At 48.4% G+C, this 20390-nt stretch overlaps 1 pseudogene across 1 annotated transcript in view; it reads left to right on the plus strand.

The window, feature by feature from the left end:
- Positions 1-20390, plus strand: part of LOC144243345 (serine/threonine-protein phosphatase 4 regulatory subunit 1-like) — a 76067-nt pseudogene that overhangs the window by 52140 nt on the left and 3537 nt on the right. Inside the window, exons 13-24 of the transcript XR_013338625.1 lie at positions 4066-4173; positions 4996-5061; positions 7088-7247; positions 7778-7962; positions 8989-9432; positions 11433-11626; positions 14299-14392; positions 15402-15583; positions 15852-16014; positions 16911-17011; positions 18918-19038; positions 19850-19984. The product of XR_013338625.1 is annotated as a serine/threonine-protein phosphatase 4 regulatory subunit 1-like (transcript). The remainder of the gene's footprint in view (positions 1-4065; positions 4174-4995; positions 5062-7087; positions 7248-7777; positions 7963-8988; positions 9433-11432; positions 11627-14298; positions 14393-15401; positions 15584-15851; positions 16015-16910; positions 17012-18917; positions 19039-19849; positions 19985-20390) is intronic.

Below are 20390 nucleotides of genomic sequence, written 5' to 3' on the forward strand. Positions count from 1 at the left end.
AACCATATTAGTACTCTTCCTTTCTTTCCTGGATCTAAGTTTCCATCTGGTATCATACCTTCAGCCGAAAGAACTTCAGTACTTTTTTTAGCTTGATTGGCTGAGGATGAAATCTCTCTGTTGTGTATTTAAAAATATCTTTATTTTGCCTTAATTTTTTCTTTTAGAGAAAGAGAAAGTGCATGTGAGCGAGGGAGAGGATTACAGGGAGAGAGAGTGAATCTTAAGCTCTATCCCACAACCCTGGGATCATGACCTGAGCTGAAATCAAGAGTTGGACACTCAACCAACTAAGCCACCCAAGTGCCCTGCCTTCATTTTTGATGGATAGTTTTGCTAGATATAGACTTATGGGTTGATGGTTTTATTTATTTATTTATTTATTTATTTATTTATTTATTTATTTATTTCTGGCATTGCTTTAAAGTTCTCACCTGTAGTCTTCTGGAGAAGTCAGCCATCATTCATCTGGACCTGTATTTATGGTATCCTTTTTTTCCTCTGGCTGCTCTCAACGTTTTTCTCTTTATCTTTGCAGAGCGAATGCTCATCTGGATTTGTGTTTATTCAACTGCGCAGATTTGTGTCCTGGTGCCCTTCACCTGACCCGGGAAGCTTTTGGCTAGTGTTCCTTCAAGTGCTTTTCTTTTCTGTGCCATTCTCTTTTCTCCTTTCCCTCAGGGACTTAGATTACACAAAGTCGGATACTTCATATTGCCCCACATGTCTTTGAGGTTCTGTTTGGTTTTTTTAGACATTTTCTCTCTAATGTGCAGATTTGATCATTTGTATTGATCTGTCTTTAAGTTCAGTGACCCATTTTGTCATCCCTAATCTGCTCTTAGGTCTATTCATTAGGTTGTTAATTTCAGTTATTGTGTTTTTCAGCTCTAGCATTTATGCTCTCACCTTTTTTATAGTTACCGTATCTCTGTGATATAGAGATTCTTTATGTATCCTTCTTTTTTCTTTTATTTAAAAAATTTTTTTAAATGTTTATTTAGTTTTGAGAGAGAGAGAGAGCATGAGCAGGGGAGGGGCATAGAGAGAGGGAGACACAGAATCCGCAGCAGCTCCAGGTTCCCAGCTGTCAGCACAGAGCCCGACGCGGGGCTGGAACTCACAAGTGGTGAGATCATGACCTGAGCCAAAGTCAAATGTTTAACTGACTGGGCCACCCAGGCGCCCCTATGTGTCCTTCTTTATGCTTCTCTGTTCCTCTTAATCCTTGAATACATTTACAAGAGCTTTTTAAAGTCCTCATCTGATAGTTGTGACATTTGGATCATCTTGGTGTCGATTTCGTTTGACTGTTTTTCTTTATTATAGGTCACCTTTTCCTGTCAACACATAAGTAGTTATTTTTTAAAATTTTTTAATGTTTATTTATTTTTGAGAGAGAGAGAAAAAAAGAACAAGTGGGGAGAGGGTCAGAGAGAGAGGGAGACAGAATCTGAAGCAGACTCCAGGCTCTGAGCTGTCAGCTCAGAGTCCGACGCGGGGCTCAAACCCATGAACCACCAGATCATGACCTGAGCTGAAGTCAGACACTTAACTGACCAAGCCACTCAGGTACTCCCATAGTAGTTATTTTTTAATCGAACACCAGACATTATAAATGATACACTGCAGAGAGTCTGGATGCTGTTTTATTTCTGTAAAGCGATTTTTTTTTTTGTAATAAGATGGCTATTTTGTTTTATAAAGTGCTCTAAAGGTGATTTTTGATGTAGTGGGCATTTGTTTTGTCTGATCTCCACCTCCCTGCTCTCTCCTTTGTGGTGAGTAGCTGCTGAAACCTCTGGTCACTGCTCTTTGCCGGGCCCTCTGGGATCTCCCTGACACATGTGGAGTTTAGCAGGCCTCCAAAGATTTCAGCAAATTGAATGCACACATTTTGGACCTAACCCCTGCAAACCCTTCCCGTTGCAGTTCGTCTTTCAAGGACGACCCCCGTCCAGGTTCTGCCTTTAGGCTGCTTTCCAGTGCTCTCACATGCTTGTTTTTAATTTTTTTCTTCAAGATTCTGTAACTTTATATACAAGAGGGCAAGTGAGATCAAGCTACTATGTTAGTACCAGAAGGCTTGGTTCTTTTTTTATAGTTTCCATTTCTTTCCTTTCGGTTCGTTCAATATGACTCTATGTCCTTTTAGTCTTTGAACTGCTTCAAAGTCCCTTTAATGTCTGCTGATGCCAACATCTGGGTCTTCTGTGGGTTTGTTTCTATGGACTTGTATTTTTCTTGACTGGGGTCACATCTGCCTATGTCATGTCTATGAACTTTTTTCTAAATAATGTGTTTTTGTTTTTATGTTTTTTCAACGTTAAACTTTTAATTTTAATTCTAGTATAGTTAACCTATAATGTTATGTTAGTTTCAAGTGTACACTGTAGTGACTGAGCAATTCGGTACACTACCCAGTGCTCCTCATGGTAAGTGTACTGGCTATGAATTTTTTATTGTCTATTTGTTAGCCTACTGATAAAACATCGTAGAAACTCTGGATTCTGTTATTTTCTTCTGAAGAGTGTTGCCTTTGTTCTAGTAAACAGTTCAGATGTTCTTCCCTCTGTGGTAGTCAGCAGCTGAAACTATTCAGTTCCTTCTGCCTTCGAGCAGTTGCTTTTCCTGGCGAACCTCTCCGTCTCCTCTGTGTATGCACGGTTTTGAGTTCAGCCAAGAATGAGAGTAGTATTTAATCGAAGATCTAGGGGTGGGGGTGGCGCTCACCCCTTTTGATCTCTCTCCTTCCTTCCTTCCTTCTCAGGATGTCTGCCCTCACTTTTCTGCTGTTCTGGCAACCTCCCTCTCTCTCCTCTGACTTTTCAAGCCGGGAATACTGTACCTTTTGCTTGAGGTCCAGCTACACTGTGTAGCAATGCGGATGGGGCGGGGCGGGCCCGGCAGAAAAGCAGCAGCAACGTACATTTCTACCCAGCGTGCCTCCTTCTCTCAAGAATCTGCTCTCTTATAGTTTCTACCAGCCCATTATCTTTCCCTGGAGCCTGCAGTCATTTTCCTTTCCCTTTAATTCCAGTATGGTTAGCATCCAGTGTAGTGTTAGTTTCAGGTGTACAATCTGGCGATTCAGCACTTCCATGCATTACTCAGTGCTCATTATGATAGGTGGTCTTCCTCTTCATCCTCCTCACCGATTTCACCCATCCCCCACCCACCTCCCCTCTGGTGACCGCCAGTATGCTCTCCAAAGTTAAGAGTCTGTTTCTTGGTTTGCCTCTCTCTCTTTTTTTTTTTCCCTTTGTTTGTTTTATTTCTTAAATTCCACAGATGAGTGAAATCATATGGTAGTTGTCTTTCTCTGATTGATTTATTTCACTTAGCATTCTGCTTCCTAGCTCTATCCATGCTGTTGCCAATGGCAAGATTTCATTTCTTTTTTATGGCCAAGTAATATTCCGTTGTGTGTGCGCGTGCACACACGCACACACACGCCCTGCCCCTACATCTTCTTTATCCATTCATCAATCGATGGACACTTGGGCTGTTTCCATAATTTGGCAGTTGTGAATAATGCTGCTATAAACATAGTGTTTATAGTGTTTGAATTTGTGTTTTTGTAGTTTTAGAATAAATGCCCAGTAATGTGATTACTGGATTGCTGACCAACTGTTTCCTACTCTGACCAGCTGTTATATACTTCCTACCTCACCACTGGTGGGTTTGGGTCACATTAATCTCTCTGAGTGTTAGTTTCTTTATCTGCAAACATGAGGATGAGTAATACCCGGGTCATATGGTTTGGGGAAAGTGAAATGAGCTAACACAAGTAAGTTGTTCATTTATGCTTCGGACACACGCTAGGTACCTGGCAAATGGCAACACTTGAGCCTCAGACAGACTCTCACCTAAGTAAACCGTGAGGAATATTTGGCCTTCTATTGATCCTATAACTTGACAGAACTCAAAAGAAGGTGTTCTCCATTTTTACTTCCTGGATATTTTGGCAGTATTTCGAATATCAGCTTTTGGAATTTAGTTAGTGGTATGTGCGGTATGTGTGCTGTGGTATTTCAAGCGACTCCGCCTTTTTCTCACTTCTAGATCATCTGCAAAGTGGCCTTGGTGCTGAGCAAGAACACGGCGCAACGCCTGCTGCTCCCTCGCATCTGTGACTTGTGTGGCGCTAGGAAGCTCTTCCAGGTTCCGAAGGTTGGTACACAGAGTTGGGAAGCTCGAAAAATTCCAAAAGTTAGAAGATTCAAAATTGATTCCTTTGCAGTTTCTTGACTTCTTCAGTAGACACGGGCTGGCAGGAAAATGTGGCCGCGGGGAACCGTGTAAGGACAGCCTGTGCCTGGTGCTGGCGGAAGCGGCCTGCACGGGGGCCTGGAGACGACGTCCTGCGCGAGTCAGCCCGCTGCTCCTAGACGCGGGAGCATGAGCAACGGGACCCGCTGGCCTGCAGTTAGACGCTGGTGTCCCGACACACGCGGCCCTTCGTTCCCTCGCTGCTTTGTTCCAGAACCCTTGTGACCTTTGTCGTGACTTCCAGCTCCAACCCCTGCCCTCCCCTTCCCTTTTGACGGCTTGTTCACTGGGTTACCAGAGTCTTCCTTTCCAAGGCCATTGCCACGCCTCCCCGAACAGTCCCCTCCTCCTCCTTCTTGCTGCGTCACTGGCCATCTTCCCTCTGGTCTCCCCTTAATGATGCCTCGGTAAGAAGAGAAGTCTCATCTACCGTGCAGAGAATATTAAGGGTCTCTTGTGCTTAATTGCTAAGCAGATGGCATTATGTATTGAGGTCAGTTAGGAGCCAGAACGTCCTAGGATTGGGTGCTCTGTGTTAAGTCTTCTGTTCCCAGTGCGCCAGAGGCACTGGGCTGGGTCGTGTGGGCAGCGGGCTCAGCAAGCTGCTTGTTAGGTGCCTGACTAGAGGAGTCATGGCCCTTGAGGCTTCTGCTCGTTCCTTGTCATGATTTGATAAGACAGAAAGAAGGCTGAGGATAATGGTATGCCTTTTGCCTTTTTAAGGTGTGTGCTGCAAATTTTGGTGATATTTGTCATGCCGTTGGACAAGAAGCCACTGAGAAATTTCTGGTATGTGAAGTTTTGCCAGTTGTAATTGCTGACGCACTTCTTAGGGCACTTTTAAAATCGAGTGTGAAGTTTTGTGTTTATGACTCTGTTGAGTCGGAATGACAGCTCAATTTTGCATTCATCCGTTCCGCATCTCTTGACTGGTGAAGCTATAATGTTTCCCCATGTGCGTTAGGCATCTGGTCTGTGGGACAGAGCGGAAGCAACCCCAGCCCACTTTGCCGTGGTCTTTTGCTGTCGCCTCCTCACTAGTCACTCTCCCCAGTCTCTTCTCACTGTCTAAGCCACTCTGTCCCTTCTCCACGTACTCCTTCTAGAACACTGCTCTACCACCTCGCTCCTGGGCTCCAAGACCGGCGGGAGTTTTCTAGATCACAGGTTAAAATTCAGACCCTTCTTGGCCTTTCTGGGTCCCTTCATAAGTACCTTCCCTGCCTGACTTCCAGCCACCTTCCCTGGTCTGGGCAGGTCTCACCTCTGGCCATGCAGCGGACGCGGGGAGGGTGGGGGAGGGGCCGGGTAGAGCCCAGGGGTCTGCATTTCCCATAAATCCCCTCGTGATCCCGAGAACCACTTCACCAGCCAGCAGGTGGCCTTTCGGCTCCCGTGGGGCCTTCCTGCCTTTCCCCTTGCACACCTCTGCTCATTACCACCCGCTCTTTCCGGTGTCTTCCCCACCTGGTGGGACCCAAGTCACACTTTAAACCCGGCTTGAGTGTGTACACCATCTGCCAAGTCCTCTCCTTGTCTAGGCTCTCGGCCCCCTGCCCACTGCGCCGGAGAGAGTGAATTCCTCCCCCTTCAGCGTCCCCGTAACATTTTGCTCAGAGCACGTGTGTGTCTCTCAGCACAACCTCATTACGGTTTCGCTGGTGTGCGGTCTTCACTCTGTCGTGCTCATCCCTGCTCCCCGGTGCCTGTGCAGAACTACGCTAACCCAGGGCTGGCCGCTTCCACTTGACGGGATGTCCAGCCTGAGTTTTTAATTGGACTTTTATTGGACAGGATTTTTATCGGACACGATGTCTAACCTGTATGGTTAGAATGTAACCTCAAAAAGTATACTCTTTAAATTGATTTTTAAATTTAAGTTCAGAAGCTCATTTATTTCACACGTGTACCACGTCAACATACTTCTGACCCCCCCAGATAATTCTTAGTAGGCCGTCGCGCTGAATATATAGCGAGTGTTGCCTCTTCTACGTAATGAGTCTGAATGAAGAGCAGCAGTGCCCGACACCCTAACCTTTCTGTAGGTGGATGTTTCCACGATTAGGTTTTCCCATTTGTGGAGCTTTTTGGCTGATTGTTTCACATTAGGCTATCAAAAAACCAAAGCCTCATTTTTGAAGGGTAAATTTTAAAAGAGGATGTAATCATGACCCTCATACAGATAGCAAGTGAGATGTCAAAGATTTTATTGAAGTCCTTTACTAGTGAGGGGACTGGTCAGGTATAACCCTGGGCTTAATAGGGAACTCAAAGTGCCACACGTTTATGGTCAGACCAACGGACAGTGAAGTGAACTTGCACGTAGATTCAAAACTGCTCAGAGTCCAGGGCGGTAATCAAGTGCACTGGACACAGTTTGCATTTCTGTGGATAGGAATTATTTTGCATTACTGTCGGTTTTTAACGATTTACCTTCTATCACTAAGGGACCCTAGTTAAAGACCGTAATACCTGGATGGGGAAGCTAGCAGGGATATCCGCTAAATTTTAAGGTCATTCACAGTTTTTCTCTATATTCACATAACAAATGACAGCCATTTTGCCTTTGTAGGGATTTTTATCTGTTGTCAAATTTAACCAAGTCATTTACTAGAATTAAGACGTAAAGGAATGTTTCCTTATTCTGTTTACCATAGTTTCTCTTCGTTTCAAATGATTCCTTTTAGACCAGTATATATTTCCCTCTTCCTTGTCATTACTTTATGGATATGCCTTAATCACATCACTCGAAAAGGGTTCTGCCCTTCCTCGGGATAACCAAGTTTGAGTAGCACGATTTTGTTTACTTTGGTAGATCCCAGAGTGGTTTGAGCTCTGCTCAGGTAACGTTTGGGGGATGCAAAAAGCCTGCACGGAGTGTTCTGTGGCGGTTCCTACAGCGCCTCCTCCGTGGTCGGTCCGCAGAGCCCAGCTGTCCCCTCTTCATTAGACTTATCAGCGACCCCTGCCGACAGGTAAGTGCCGGCGACCGCGAGTGATTGGCCTCGTCTCGGCTTCCAAACTTGTGTCTCTTCAGTCACTGACTCACTGGCGCACTTAGACCTTGTGAGAGTTGGAGCGCTCACAGTCTCAGGAGCCTTGGCGCGTGGTAGAATGTGGCGCACACCCTGACATTTGTAGCGGATGAATATCGTAGAGATGAGACATGAGAAGGCAAATACTCTAACCGGAGAGTTCCCTGTTCTGTTCCTCTCACAAACATGCCTGTTGTGATTCATAGTCTGCGCAGGCCCTTTGTAGAGTGGGGAGTCGTTTGATGTGGAATTAAAATTCCAGAAGAATAGAAACTACACGATGGTACTCAAGTTTTTCCTTATTTTCTGTCGAAAAAATAGTTTATTTGGAATTTGGAGAAAGCCTTAGAAAATCGGCCTACCTAGACATGATTTGGCGACGATGACTAGTCTGCTGGTCAGCCAGCGGCCCGGCCTGGGGTCTGACGTGACCGACCCCACGTTGACCCCGCTGTTCTCTCCGCTCGCAGGTGCACCAGGCGGCCTTCCAGTCCCTGGGCCCCTTCATTTCCACCTTTGCGAGCCCCCCCAGGGCCGGCTTCTACATTGGAGAAGACGGCACCCTCAGCATCTGACCAGCAGCGCAGGGTTTGGACTCTGATCTCGCCACCGGCTCACCCGACGCAGGCGACTGTGGTAATGCGGTGGCGGCCTGGTGAGCTCCGAGAGGGATGGCTCCCGGGGCCCGCGCATCACCCCCAGTGTCCACCTCAAATTTTAGCAATTATCTGTCTGGAGTTTTAGTAACAGTGACCTCCTGGGCAAGATGGAATATTAGAGCTTTAATTATGTAAAGAAGCAAAAAGTAATTGCAATAATGATTTTGAAACATGACTACTGGGTTATAAATAATGAAGCTACTGTGTCTCCTAAATTTAGATAAAATATTCATTGAGAGTAGTGATTAAATAACCTATAAAGAAAATTTTCTCTTTTTGATTAATGAAGTTCTTTGGATAATTTACATAGGGAAGATGTGAAATCTCTCAAACGTACGCTTATGCCGTGGGAGGATGTTATGTGCACGTAAAGTGGACATTCCTGACCTACCATTAGTAGATGCTATACTGCTTGTCTAGTACGTTTCAGAGGTTAATCTTGGATTTGTTCATCTTTCCTCTGAGGATCACGGGTACAATGGTAACCAGCCCACTCAAGGTCGTTTACAAGCGGCTCTCCATTGTTAGCCTCACACCCGAGCACGAGAGTAGTAATTTACATCTCCAATAGCACACGTCTTTTTTGAGATTGGTGCGTCCTGCCCTCCATCGTTGTCCGTCCAGATTCACCGAGCTCCTGCTGAGTGTTAGGCCCGAGCGCACACCTTCTTCATCGAGGCTCCTCAAGTGGTTAGCAAATAGCACTCCCGTGTCGCTTGGTACCTTTTGTTTTCCGATGCCTGCCCCCTGGTGGAGGTACAAATGAGCAGTAAGCACATGCCGTCTGGCTTAGGATGCGTGTCGGCAGAAGCCGGGGTCATTCACCACAAGAATATGATGGAGGGATTAGCTGGACTTTGAGTGGCATTTTCACTACACATGATACCCCAGTGGGGCAGAGCGGGTCGGTTGGCCAGGGAATGAGGGGGACCAGGCTTGGGAGGATGTGGATTTCATGTTTTCCCATCTTACTTCCAGTCTATGACATGGTGCTGAAAGTGTTCCCCTCAATCTTAACCTAGTTCCTCAAAGCCGGTGCAGATGGAGCCAGGCCTGCCCACGGAGGCTGCACCCGTGATTTCCCGTGCCGAAGCTCCTCGCATGCCATAATGGGAACCTCAGTGGAAGATGCTGCCTTGGCTAGAGCTGAGTTGACCAGGCTTTCCCCAGAGCCCAGGGCCTTCTCGAAGCTCCCTGATAGGAACGACCTCCCCATCAACGGCCACCCTGGCCCGGGCTCCGGGACCTGCCGAGAGAGTCCCGAGGGTGTATTCAGTAATTTCCGTTATTGGCGAACTCCTCTCCCTGACACAAGCAAGGACCTGGAGCTGCTTCTGAGTGGCTCTGGGCCACATGAGGAAGGCTGCAGCAGACCTGAGACTGTGCGTGGCAGCCGCGTGGCCAGGAGCGAGGCTCAGTCTGTGATAGTTTACAGGAGCATATGACGGATGATCCAGATGTTCAAGGTAAATGCCGTCCGTCGTGGGCCGTGCGCTGCAGCCCCTGTGCTTACCTTGACGCACATGGTGCGCACGTGGGGACGAGAGGCTCCCTCAGTCTCCCCGCACCGGAGCCCTGGGGGTCTCTGGGCAGGTGCCTGTTGGGTTTTGCCTCCTGGTTTCGCAGCTGTGCGAGCCCGAAGTAGCGCTGATGTAAAGGCGGCTCGTTTGTGGGCCTGTCTGTAGCGGCGGAAATTTTATCAGCTCCTTGGCTGCTGTTACATCATTCTCCACGTTGTAATGCTTTTCCTAGTTATGAACAGCTAAGGATGGTGCTCCTTTTGGAGCCTATTAACTCAGCCCTTAGCCAAACTTTAAGGTTTTTGCCTTTGTACAGCAAGGAAAAGTACAACTTCTTCTTTGGGGTATTTTTCATTTTATGACTAGTGCACCCACTGAGCATCTGATCTGGGAGCCGGGCCTGCGATCCATATCCATTATCACGCCTCTTCTGGCTCTAAACAGTGCTATATTTGTATTCTTCCTCGGGTTGGGGAAATTGGAAAAAACAACACTTGCTGCTGTTGCCGGGCAAAGATTTGTGAAGCTTTCGGGAAAGGAAATGTGAAAATCCAGTTAGCCCTCTGATTATTCTTTCTCTTTAAATTTATAAAGGAAATTAAGCCAATGTTTGCTGAAGGAATGAGCACATGTAACATATCACTTCTAATAGCTATAGACAAAGGCCTGTTTCGGGAAAACATGTTTCTAAAGCCACGTTAGGCTCAGTGCGGGGCCCCATGCCGGGTCCTGGGGCAGCAGTGACCGACCTGTGAGGAACCTTATGGTCAGGTGGAGGGGACTGTGTAGCCAGGCCACGGGTGCAGGGTGCGGCAAGGGCTGGGACAGGAGGGCGCGTGACATGTCATGGCTGCACGATGGGGCACGACTCCTGGAGACAGGGGAAGTGTCTAGGGGAAGACCTTGCAGAGCAGGCAGCGTTTCATGGGGGCCTGAAAGATGATGGCTGGGAACCCACCTTCCAGGGAAGCTGAGAGGCATGGATTTCCAAGGGCTCCTTCAGTTCCTCAAAATCGTCCTTTGTAAAACCTCACGTGTATATTTTGTGCCTATTTTCCTTCTGAGGAAGGACCCGGGGCCTCTCATCAGAGCTCACAGGGATCTGTGACCCCCTAAAGTGTCAGAAATAAACAAGACGTTGGCTATTCGTGAGCTGGTTGTGACTAGAAATGTGACTGGGGCCATTGGGGAGGGCCTGGTGTGCTGTGCTGAAGACATGGGGCCTTGCCCTGGGCCCAGCAGGGAGCCAGCTCCAAGCTCTAAACATTTTAATGAACCTTGAGGTCTATTGAATTTAACTAGTAGAAAACAGGATGTAGGAACGTGTGTGTGCGCGCGCATGCACGTGTGTTTGGAGGTTGGGGACGTGGACATCCGTTTGCTTTCACAGCAAGGTGTGTGAAATATGTCACCTTTACTGTGAGGAGGGTCTCAAGCACTCACGCTGTGGACAAATGAGGGGCCCTCAGGGTTTGGTGAGCGAGATCTCTGCTCATCTGTGTGTGTATGGAGTTGGATCAATTCGTGTGTGTGCGCCCGTGCGCGTGTGTGGTGGAGACGGCCTCCATCCTGCTTTATGAATGGGGGAGCAGGACCCCATCACCGAGCAGCTGGACCTCGCAGACACTGGCATTCAGACACTGGGCAAGATGATGGAGGCCAGGGTCTGATTGTCCTAACTGAGGTGTTTCGAGTTCCGATTTGATGCTCTGTGCACGGCTGGCGTTTGGCTGGAACAGTTAAAGTTAATGGCCGTAAATATCACCACCTCCTGAGAGCTCGTTCCGGGAGCCCGGAGTTCGGCCGTGGCCGTGGCCGAGGAGTGGAAGGTGCTCACCTGCGGGGTCTGCCCGCAGCCAGGCCGCCTAGTTGCGAAGACCCCTCCGAAGCGAATCCCTGCCAACCAAATAAAGTTATTAAAATTCTTGAAACTTCTCTCCCTGCAGCTCAGATTCAGGTATTATCAGCCGCACTGAGAGCCGCGCAGCTTGACTCTGTGAATGAGCCCGCGCACAAGCCAGCAGAAGGGCTAAATGAAGTGTCCATTTCAGGCCGCAGCCCTGCCGCTGACGGTCAGCCGGCTTTGTCGGCTTCATCATGGCAGAAGGAGCGCTCCGCGGCCAGGATATTACACAGCCCAGTAAGTGTCTGCCCTCTGCCTCTGCCGCCGAGGATGTGACAGAAATCACAAAGCTGCGTTTTCTTTTATTAATATATCTTGGCAGAGATGATAAATGGCAAATTTAATTTTGTTCTTAAGGTCATGTTTTGGATAACTAGACAACCAATCAATCAGGTGATTGATAACCCGACTCTTCTCCACAAAAACAAGGAGTGGGGGGACCAGCAAGTATCTTCTCTCTTCGCCAAAGATGACGAGTCTTGGTTCTTGGGGTGGGGGGGGATTAACCACATACGTGCCCTATTTCACTGGTATTTTGCAGCTTTCGGTAACAGCACAGGGTGGGTTCAGGCGGCTCCTAGAGCTGCAGGTTGACCCAGGCCTCAGCGGGTGGCCCGCCATGTCCGGCCCTCGCTCTGTAGATGCCCGTTTGGCACATGGTCGCTCCAGCGGTGGTCCCGCCGTGCTGTGTCTCGGAGGAGAGACTCTGAGAGGCCAGCGGCTCAGAGTTCTTATCCTGCAGGCCGGGAACCCGCATTCAGGGAGAGGGGGGAGCCCCCCGTCCGCTCTCACTTCGTGTCTCTGACACTTTCCAGCTCGCCAGTGGCGGGAGACTCCGGCGCCTTCCTAACTCCTAGAAACGTGCTCTGGGACCACTTTGAGCTGGGGTCCTTCACAGAGGGGGTGAGACCAGAGCATGAAAATCCAGGAGGGGTCCAGGACCGTGAAGTCCTGGGCGTGCTGGCCTCTCCTCCGTCCCCGCACAATGATGGATCATCCCAAGCCCTGGTAGGGCTGGGCCCCCAGCGGTTGCCCCGTCCGCACCGCAGATAATGAGATCTTAGCGGCTGACAGGGTTCCTCACCTCCCTTCCCCTCTAGGCCTGCTCCACTAAAACAAAACACAAGACCCGCTGAAAAAGCCCGAATACGAGATGTCTAGGAGTTTGTTCAGGTTGTCTTTGATCAGTAAGAAATGAGAGGATAGACCCTTTTGCTGGTTTGTTTTCAAAAACAGTCAAGAAAACCCTCGGTGTTAGCATGTTGCCTAGAGGGTGGAGAGCACAGGTTAAGTAGAAAGGCGTGGCCACCTCTACCGTGGTTGAGTCACGATCGGAGTCCTGCTGCTTTGTCACCAGCGGAAGCGAGAGAACAGAAAATGAAAAGATTCCTCCGAGTTGGCTCTGTTTCTGGAAGGATTGGAAAAGGCTCGGCTGAGCAGACCTTTGGCTTATGGGATGGGTGCCAGGGCTTTCGAGTTTGCAGCTGGGCTTGTAGGTCCCACGGGGATCAGTCAGGATGCTTCCAAATGCAAAAGAAGGAACAGGGAACAGAAAACGCCCAGAGCTTAGAGGATCGGGACTATTTTCTCTCCCTGAGGTGGCAGAAGGGCAGCTGAGGCCGGGCGGCTGGCTGACGCGGCTCCTTGGCATTGACCCTGCTCGCTGCTTCTGCTCTGCCTGGAAGCGCGCCATCCTGGTAGCAAAATGCCCAGTGTGGGGGCAGGGGGTCCTGTCGCTTCTCACCTGTGTCCTGCCTGCCAGGTGTCTTTCTGGGGAGATGACCTCCCCGTGCCCTTTGAGGTTGCCTTCACTGGGTGGTGGTCAGCCCACCCTCACCTTGGCTCCTGGGGTGGGAGCTGCGTATAACAAATGGACCGACGGCTCCAGAGTCAGATTAATGCCCAAGAGAAGAAGAATGATTTATTGCATATTAATATATGTGAATTTATTAACTTGGAGAAATTGAGGTCTTAGGTTATCATACCGAAATATTTCTGTTTTGTGCTGTCCCCTGTTGAAATCAGCGGTATGTTTCAGCGGAAACCTTGGGGCTTGACGATGTGGTAGCGTGCCTCAGAGCAAACGAAGCCCCTATCGGTGTATTAATCGACTTTCCCGGATCATATATTGAGCTGATTTGTCAGGATCCATTAAGCTGGTAGACAGGATGACATTTCAAGTGCACGTAGGAACCCATGTGACGGGTGGAAGAGAAGGTCAGGTTCATCTCCGCTAATGTAATCAATGATCAGAGACCAACATGTCACCCTGGGGTCCGTGCTCATTGTAATTGTTGACCTGACGTAAAGGCTCACCGGCGAACATCAGAAGGGTTTGTACCCTCTGGAGAATGGTTTTCCAGGTAAACCCTCCTTTATCAGCGATGTCTTCTCGCTCGGACGGAACAGGCTTCCCCCTTGTACCGCCGCCCCCGCCCCGGCAGGCCCGCCTTGCGCCCTGCCTCCAGCTCCCACGAAATGCCGGGCGTGTTGGCCGCGTGCTGCCTTCTGAGATGGCTTAGGTCTTAAACTTGTGATATTGCCTAACGGGCGTTGGTCAGCCAGCCCCTCTGGGTCCCCGGGGCTTCAAGAGCGGTCGGTGCCGACTCAGGTTGTTGATTCTCACCGACATCAGCCTGTCTTCCCCTCTCAGGGCCTCAGGGAGGCTTGAGATGAAAATGTGTGACATCTGTTTGCCCTGGCACTTAAGGTCACTGACCTCTAGCGTGCCAGCTGTGACTGTGCAAATGTATTTTTTAACATCTGGAGAGATACCACTGACTTCAAGGGAAGCGCTGGTCTTGGTCCGCGGAGGTCATTTCCGGCACCGAAAGAGGGTTCCTTGAGGGGGAGCGGGAGAACAGCTTCCTGTGTGGGGTAAGTGGGTAACGTGCCCGCCGCCGCTACAGGAGCCTGGCGGACCCCGTGCTGGAGAGGGACCCTCGGGGGACTGAGCAGAGGCGACTCCCCGCCCCACTCAAGGAGAATAAATCTAAATTGCAGGTTTGTTCCTTGAGAAGAAAAGCAATTCAAAACTTCACATATTCTTGAAGTTAAACTCAAGAATGGCCATGGGAACCAGATATATTTCGTCCATGTAAATGACTTATCTTCGTTCATCGTCTGTGTTGCTACTATTTCCTCCCTGACTTACTTTAAGAAACACAAATTCTAAAGGAGTGTTTAGTCTTTCGAACGATCTAGAATAGTATTTTATTTTATTTCTTTTTTAAAAAAATTTATTTCTGAGAGAGGGACAGTGTGAGTGGGGGGGGGGGAGGGNAGTCGGACGCTCAACCGACTGAGCCCCTCAGGTGCCCCTAGAATAGTGTTTTAATAAAGCAAATCAAGTGTGAGAAAAAAAATTTGACATCTCTACTTTAATAGTTAGTGTCTATACAAGTCATTTCAGTTTGGATTTTTGTTTTTTGTGGGGGTTTTTTTGGTCTGAAAAAGTTGTGACAGATTCTTTGATTGAACCATGTGTGGTTTTGTTCTGTCTGTGGCTTGGCTTCTTGTGCTGTGTAAGATCTCGTAAATGGTTTAAATGATTGTGTTCCATTATCATTCTAGAAGTAAAGGTAAGTGGGTGATGTCTGAGGAAGGCGGTGTCCCATCAGTTGGGAAGAGCTGGTGACAGTCACAGTGTATGGCCTGGGGTGCTGCGCAGTTACAGGACAAGGTAGTTTCTGTTCTTGAGAGCAGCATGCGTCGGACTGACCAGACATTGGTGTCCAGAACGTTCTCTGGGATAGCACATGTTGGACAAATTTGGAAAGGATGAGTCTAGACATTGCGTCAGCCTCATTCGGTCCAAGTTGAAAGTTCACCTTCTCCAGAGAAGTTCACCAATCCAGAGCCCTGAGCTTTTAGGGTTTTAGGAAGCCCTCAGTGCCTCTGACTGTTCTGCTTTGCTGTTTTCACCTCCAGATTCCAGACTCCTTGTTTTTCTGAGCTTTTTCCTTCTCTCCTGCAAGCGTGATGATGGTCTCCTTTCTCTGCCGTTTCCCAGGATATAATACCTCAGCCCTGCTAGATCAGTACGTGTCGATGACTGACCCAGCTTGAGCCCAGACTGTCGACGCCGACATAGCCACGCACTGGCCTACAGCCGCCCAGGGGCGATGCTCACCCTGGCAGGCAGAACCGGCATTGCCTCAAAGACACGTACGAGACGCTGGCTTCTGACGTGCAGGTAAAAGGGGCACCCGCGGGACTCAGGCGTCTGTGTGTGTGTGTTGGGGGGGGTCATCTGCTTGGGAGGAAAGGGAGGCGCAGCCGGGCACGCTGGCCTGGTTTTCATGGGGTGCCCTTTCGCGTGCTTACTAGGCTCTGATGAGATGGAGACTTCGGTGGCGGACACCTGGCAGTGTCAGTTTTGCCCTAGAAATGCCATTTGTGCCCTTGGTGACGGTGACTCACGCTTGCTTCCCGTGCTCTGTCCGTGTTCTGTGCACTACCTGTGGAAGGTGTGCCGGACCCTGGCCTTCTCGATCCATGAGCTGGCCGCGATTCTTGGGGACCAGTTAACAGCAGCTGACCTGGTGCCCATCTTCAACGGCTTTTTAAAGGACCTGGATGAAGTACGAATAGGAATTCTTAAACACCTGTATGATTTTCTAAAGGTATGAACAAGGATTAAAGCCCAAGACCAAACACCTCCCCACCCCCCTTCAAAGCAATATTTAAAAAACCCAGGTGACGTGAAGCAGCAGTGAAACACAAAAAGCAGCTAGCCTGGGTTCCTTTGGTTGAAGGATGCCATCCAGAGTCTTACAGTGCTGGGTAACTCGTTTTACATCTTGCCTCTCCCTCTTCCCGTCCATTGGAGCTCTAATCCCCGGGAGGCTGGTAGAGGCGTAGCCTAGCGCGCCCCGTGAAGACGAAGGAACCCAGGCCCCTGGGGTGGTGCGTGCCGTGAGGGGGGGTCGCCGTGGGGAGGAAGCCGCCTGCGATCCTGTCTCAATTGTGCGGGAGGGCTCTCTCTGCCAGACCTCCCTGCTTCCCTTCCTGCCTTTTTAGTGTTTTTCCTAAAGGAATGATAAATGTAAAACTAAGACTTTAAAAATAACCTAGAGAAACTAATTACTCGCATCCACACGACCACGAGCTGCCCTTGACGGACTAGGGTGTGTGACGCACCAGCTTAGCCTTCCCCTCATGCTGACGCCAGAGAGCTGACTCCCTGAGAGGCAGCAGTGGCGTTGTCTTCTGAACACACACGCACGTGTTGTTTTCAGGCAGGAAGCTGTGAGAGAGGGAAGGGCTCAGGGGCACTCAGGAACACACAGGCACGTACCAACCACCGCCAAGGTTGGGAGCAGAGGGGTACCTGCAGGGTCCGCTAGCAGCAGCCTCAGTTCACAACCACGCCAGGCGATCCAGGGGGTTCGAGGCATCAGGGGAATGCACAGATCTTGCCGGGGACGATCGTACAAGTTCAAGTGTAATAAAACAATCTATTTGGGGTCCTTTCGAGGGATTCTGTATTTTTGTTTATGTATACATTTTTAAAAAATAGTTGCTCCATGAAGACAAGAGGAGAGAGTATCTTTATCAGCTTCAAGAATTTGTAGTGACCAGTAACAGCAGGAATTGGAGGTTTTGATATTAACTAGCAGAGTAAGTAAAACCTGCTTGGGGATATGAGAAGGCAAATTCGATGGAATAATTCTTAATTTCCCTACCTTATAATTGATTTCTAACCTAGCATTAATAGTGTTCTTTTGGATAAAGAGATTATGTTTTTATTAAGGGATAAAGTGAATTCCGCAGCACGAAGTTACAAATACCACAGTCTCTGGGGAGATATTCATTTTCAGATGAAGACAGGGCTCGAGTCACTTTGGAATTAGAGTGTTCTGCTGTTCTATAAGGCAATTTATTCGAACCAAATAAAAGATGAATCACCCCCTCTTCAGTATTTTCCTATTCATCGGAAGAGTTTTTGCCAAAGCTTTTCCCGAATATTCTGAGTGCAGCCCTCTCTGTAGGGCCCAGCGTGCTTACGCACTTCAGCTCCGAAAGAAAATTATGCTACAGAGACAGACATGAAAAGGGCTCACTGAGACGAGACGATTATTAAATAAAAATGTCCCCCAAGGTGGCTCCTCTGTGCACATCATTTCGTGTGTGAAGGACGGACTAATCCCAGCCTGTGCCGACCCAGGGAGCTTTAAAGGTGTCCCTGATTCCCAAAGAGTTAAAGCTGTTCAGACTGCACTTTCCCGAGGCAGGTCCTGTGCCCAGCGCAGTGCTGGGTGGACTTGGTGGCGACGGTGAGCGTGTGGGTGTTAGTTCTCACCTTGTAGGGATTTATCTCGGGAGCGTTACTTTTCATTTTTCTTGCCCTCAACTAGAAATCTCTCAAATAATTGTCTTCCCTGTAGAAATCCATCAGGCTTTTGCAGCTATTCAGGATATGATTTGGCCAATGCCAGGGGCAAACTAAAAGATTTTCTCTTCGCTGTGATCTTTAATCATTATGCTTAATTTGAGAGATTGAGGTTTTAGTCATTATGCCATGTTCTCAGTTTATATTCTCAGAGAACTGAGAAAAACAGGCCCACGTTTTCCATGAAAGCATCGCGCCCTCTAGCGGCAGCGCGCGGGAACTCGGCGAGGTCCGTCTCCGGGCGGGCTGACCGCGTGCCGCTTCCCGGGCCGGGGGCGGTGGCTGGGCGCCCGCGGGAGGGGCGCGCGGNCCATCTCTGCCGTGGTTATTGAAGCCAGAGCCACTGATATGAATTCTGCGCTCCCCGTGCCCATGATATTGGTATCATTTTTCTGGAAACAGTGCTTTTCGATATGAGAGTATTCGCCGGCACTCCTGGTTTCTCATTCTAACTTCCTTCCAATCTCTTTTTCATTTCCTTTCGTTGCCAGCGTGGACATACTGCCATTTGTTTTCATGCCCCTTCTCTCCATCCCCGTTTAGAAGACACTGAAAGCTGTGGTGGCAGGTTTTCCAGCCATCTTATGAATTTTTCCCTTGGAGTAAAGAGCTGAGGCTCCCGGTTCTCTCCAAGCAGACCTTGCTGATTGAGAAAGACAAAAAAAAAGGGTTCGAGCCGCCGGGTGGCCGCTGGGGGAACAAAGCCGAGGCAGCGAGAGCTCATCTGCGTTCCCTCCATCTGTTGATCCCTGGGAACTTCAGCATCCTGGCTATTTTTACGTTATCTGATTTTCAAAGTTTTATGTGCTTTCCAACTGATAACCTAAAATTGAAATATTGTCCCCGTTCATAAATTTTCTCAGCCTCTGTTTTACAAAGTTTATTTCCTTTTCGTTGGATTTGTTTGGGTGAGATGCAGAAAGAAGATTTTCTTTTTCCACTTTATTTTGCGTGGTATTTCCCTCAGCTCTCTGCTTTTGGCATTTTACTTTTGCTAGGTCTGCATTTCCCCTTAATTTCCCAGCCCGGCTATTTTTATCTGTAACATGAGATGAGAGTAAAGAGAAATTAATTAGTAAAGTTTTTTTTTTTTTTGCCCTAAAAAATAATTTCCTTCTTTTTTTAAAATTTCAGACAGCTGATCCTCATTCTGGAACTCTATAATCCCAATGATGTTTATGATTATTTAATGTTTATTGCCTTAAAGTTGTGTGCAGATAAAGTTTGTGAAGTTCTGTGGATCTCCTTCAAACTAGTAAGGAATCATGGCTTGTTTGGTTGGTCGGTTTCTTTGTTTATGATTTTTAGAAATAGGAATAGTTCTGTTTTTTTCCATTTTAACTCCTTTACTTTCTGGGATTGATGTTTCAGGATAGCTATGAAACCAGCTTTGAAATTTGAAATTAGGAACTGCATTATAGTTTTATCAGCACATGAAATAGCTTCTTTCTTACACTGTGTACTTCAGTGATAGAAACTGGATAAATCCTTTTATCTATGAAACCCTGTAAACGATGGCTTAGTGTTTCTTTAAACACAGATTGGGCTTATTCTGCAGCAGGTTTTCTAGAAGAGTAGTTAGTAAGCAAAAGCCCTGTCATAGAGGAAAGGCTGATCCTTCTTCTGTGGGCTTGTGTCAGCTGAATACTGGGGGGAATGAATCTCATTTGAAAATATTGATTTCCTAAGGTATTCTGATGGTATCAAAATTTTACAAAAAATGAATGGCATCTTCTGAAAGGTAATGATTTAGTTATTAGGCAAGGGGCCATTTTCTAAAATTTGGCATCTTAAGATTAAGAGTATATTTTTCTAATGGTAGTCCTTTTTTCTGAATTGCATTTTATGAAGACGTCTTACATGTGTGAGTATATGTGTATAGCCATATACTGAAACATCTTTCTTCCCCCTGTGTTCTAATGATTACTGTGACCAAAAAGTACCCTCTCCCATGCCTGTAAGTTCATTTTCAGGTGCATAAAGATGTCTAGTTTCCACGTAGAGCAGGATTCGTAGTTCAAATAGATGGTAGCATTTTCAGTGTGTTCTTCTGATATTTGTTACAGGCCGTGGCCATTCTGCAGAAGTTCTACTCACACAGTGAAAGTGCGCTGGGCTTGGCTTTCATCCATGAGCTCGTCCTGAGGTTCCGGCACTGTGCTAAGTGGGTTGAAAGGCAAGCTTTCACTTTCATTTGTCAGGTTAGCATGGCCTGGGGGGGCGGGGGGCGGAGGGGGGGTTCTCCCCTGGGCTTATCTTCTGTTGCCGTGGACTGATACCAGATGCATCAGACCTAGGATACTGGCCAGGCATCTGGGGATCCGCGGACGAACCCCTTGATCTCCACGGGAGATTGTGGCCGGCCGGGTCAGGTAGAGTGATTTGCCAGGGCTCACGCAGCCCATCTGTGCCTTCATCCTGAAGGTGGTGCCCGAATGCCTGCTGCGTGCCAGGCATATTCTAGATGATGCAGGCTGAGAGGGAACACGCTTCTGCTCTCCCAGCGCTTTCCCTCCCGGGAGATGAGGGCCAGGCCCGCAGCCCTGCTCCTGCCCCACCCTGTCCAGGGTGCTGTCCATCAGCACCCCCCCCCCCCCCCCCCCCCCC

Source organism: Crocuta crocuta, unplaced genomic scaffold, assembly GCF_008692635.1.
Source record: "Crocuta crocuta isolate KB4526 unplaced genomic scaffold, BGI_CrCroc_1.0 scaffold27, whole genome shotgun sequence".
In the NCBI taxonomy this organism is placed as follows: Eukaryota; Metazoa; Chordata; class Mammalia; order Carnivora; family Hyaenidae; genus Crocuta; species Crocuta crocuta.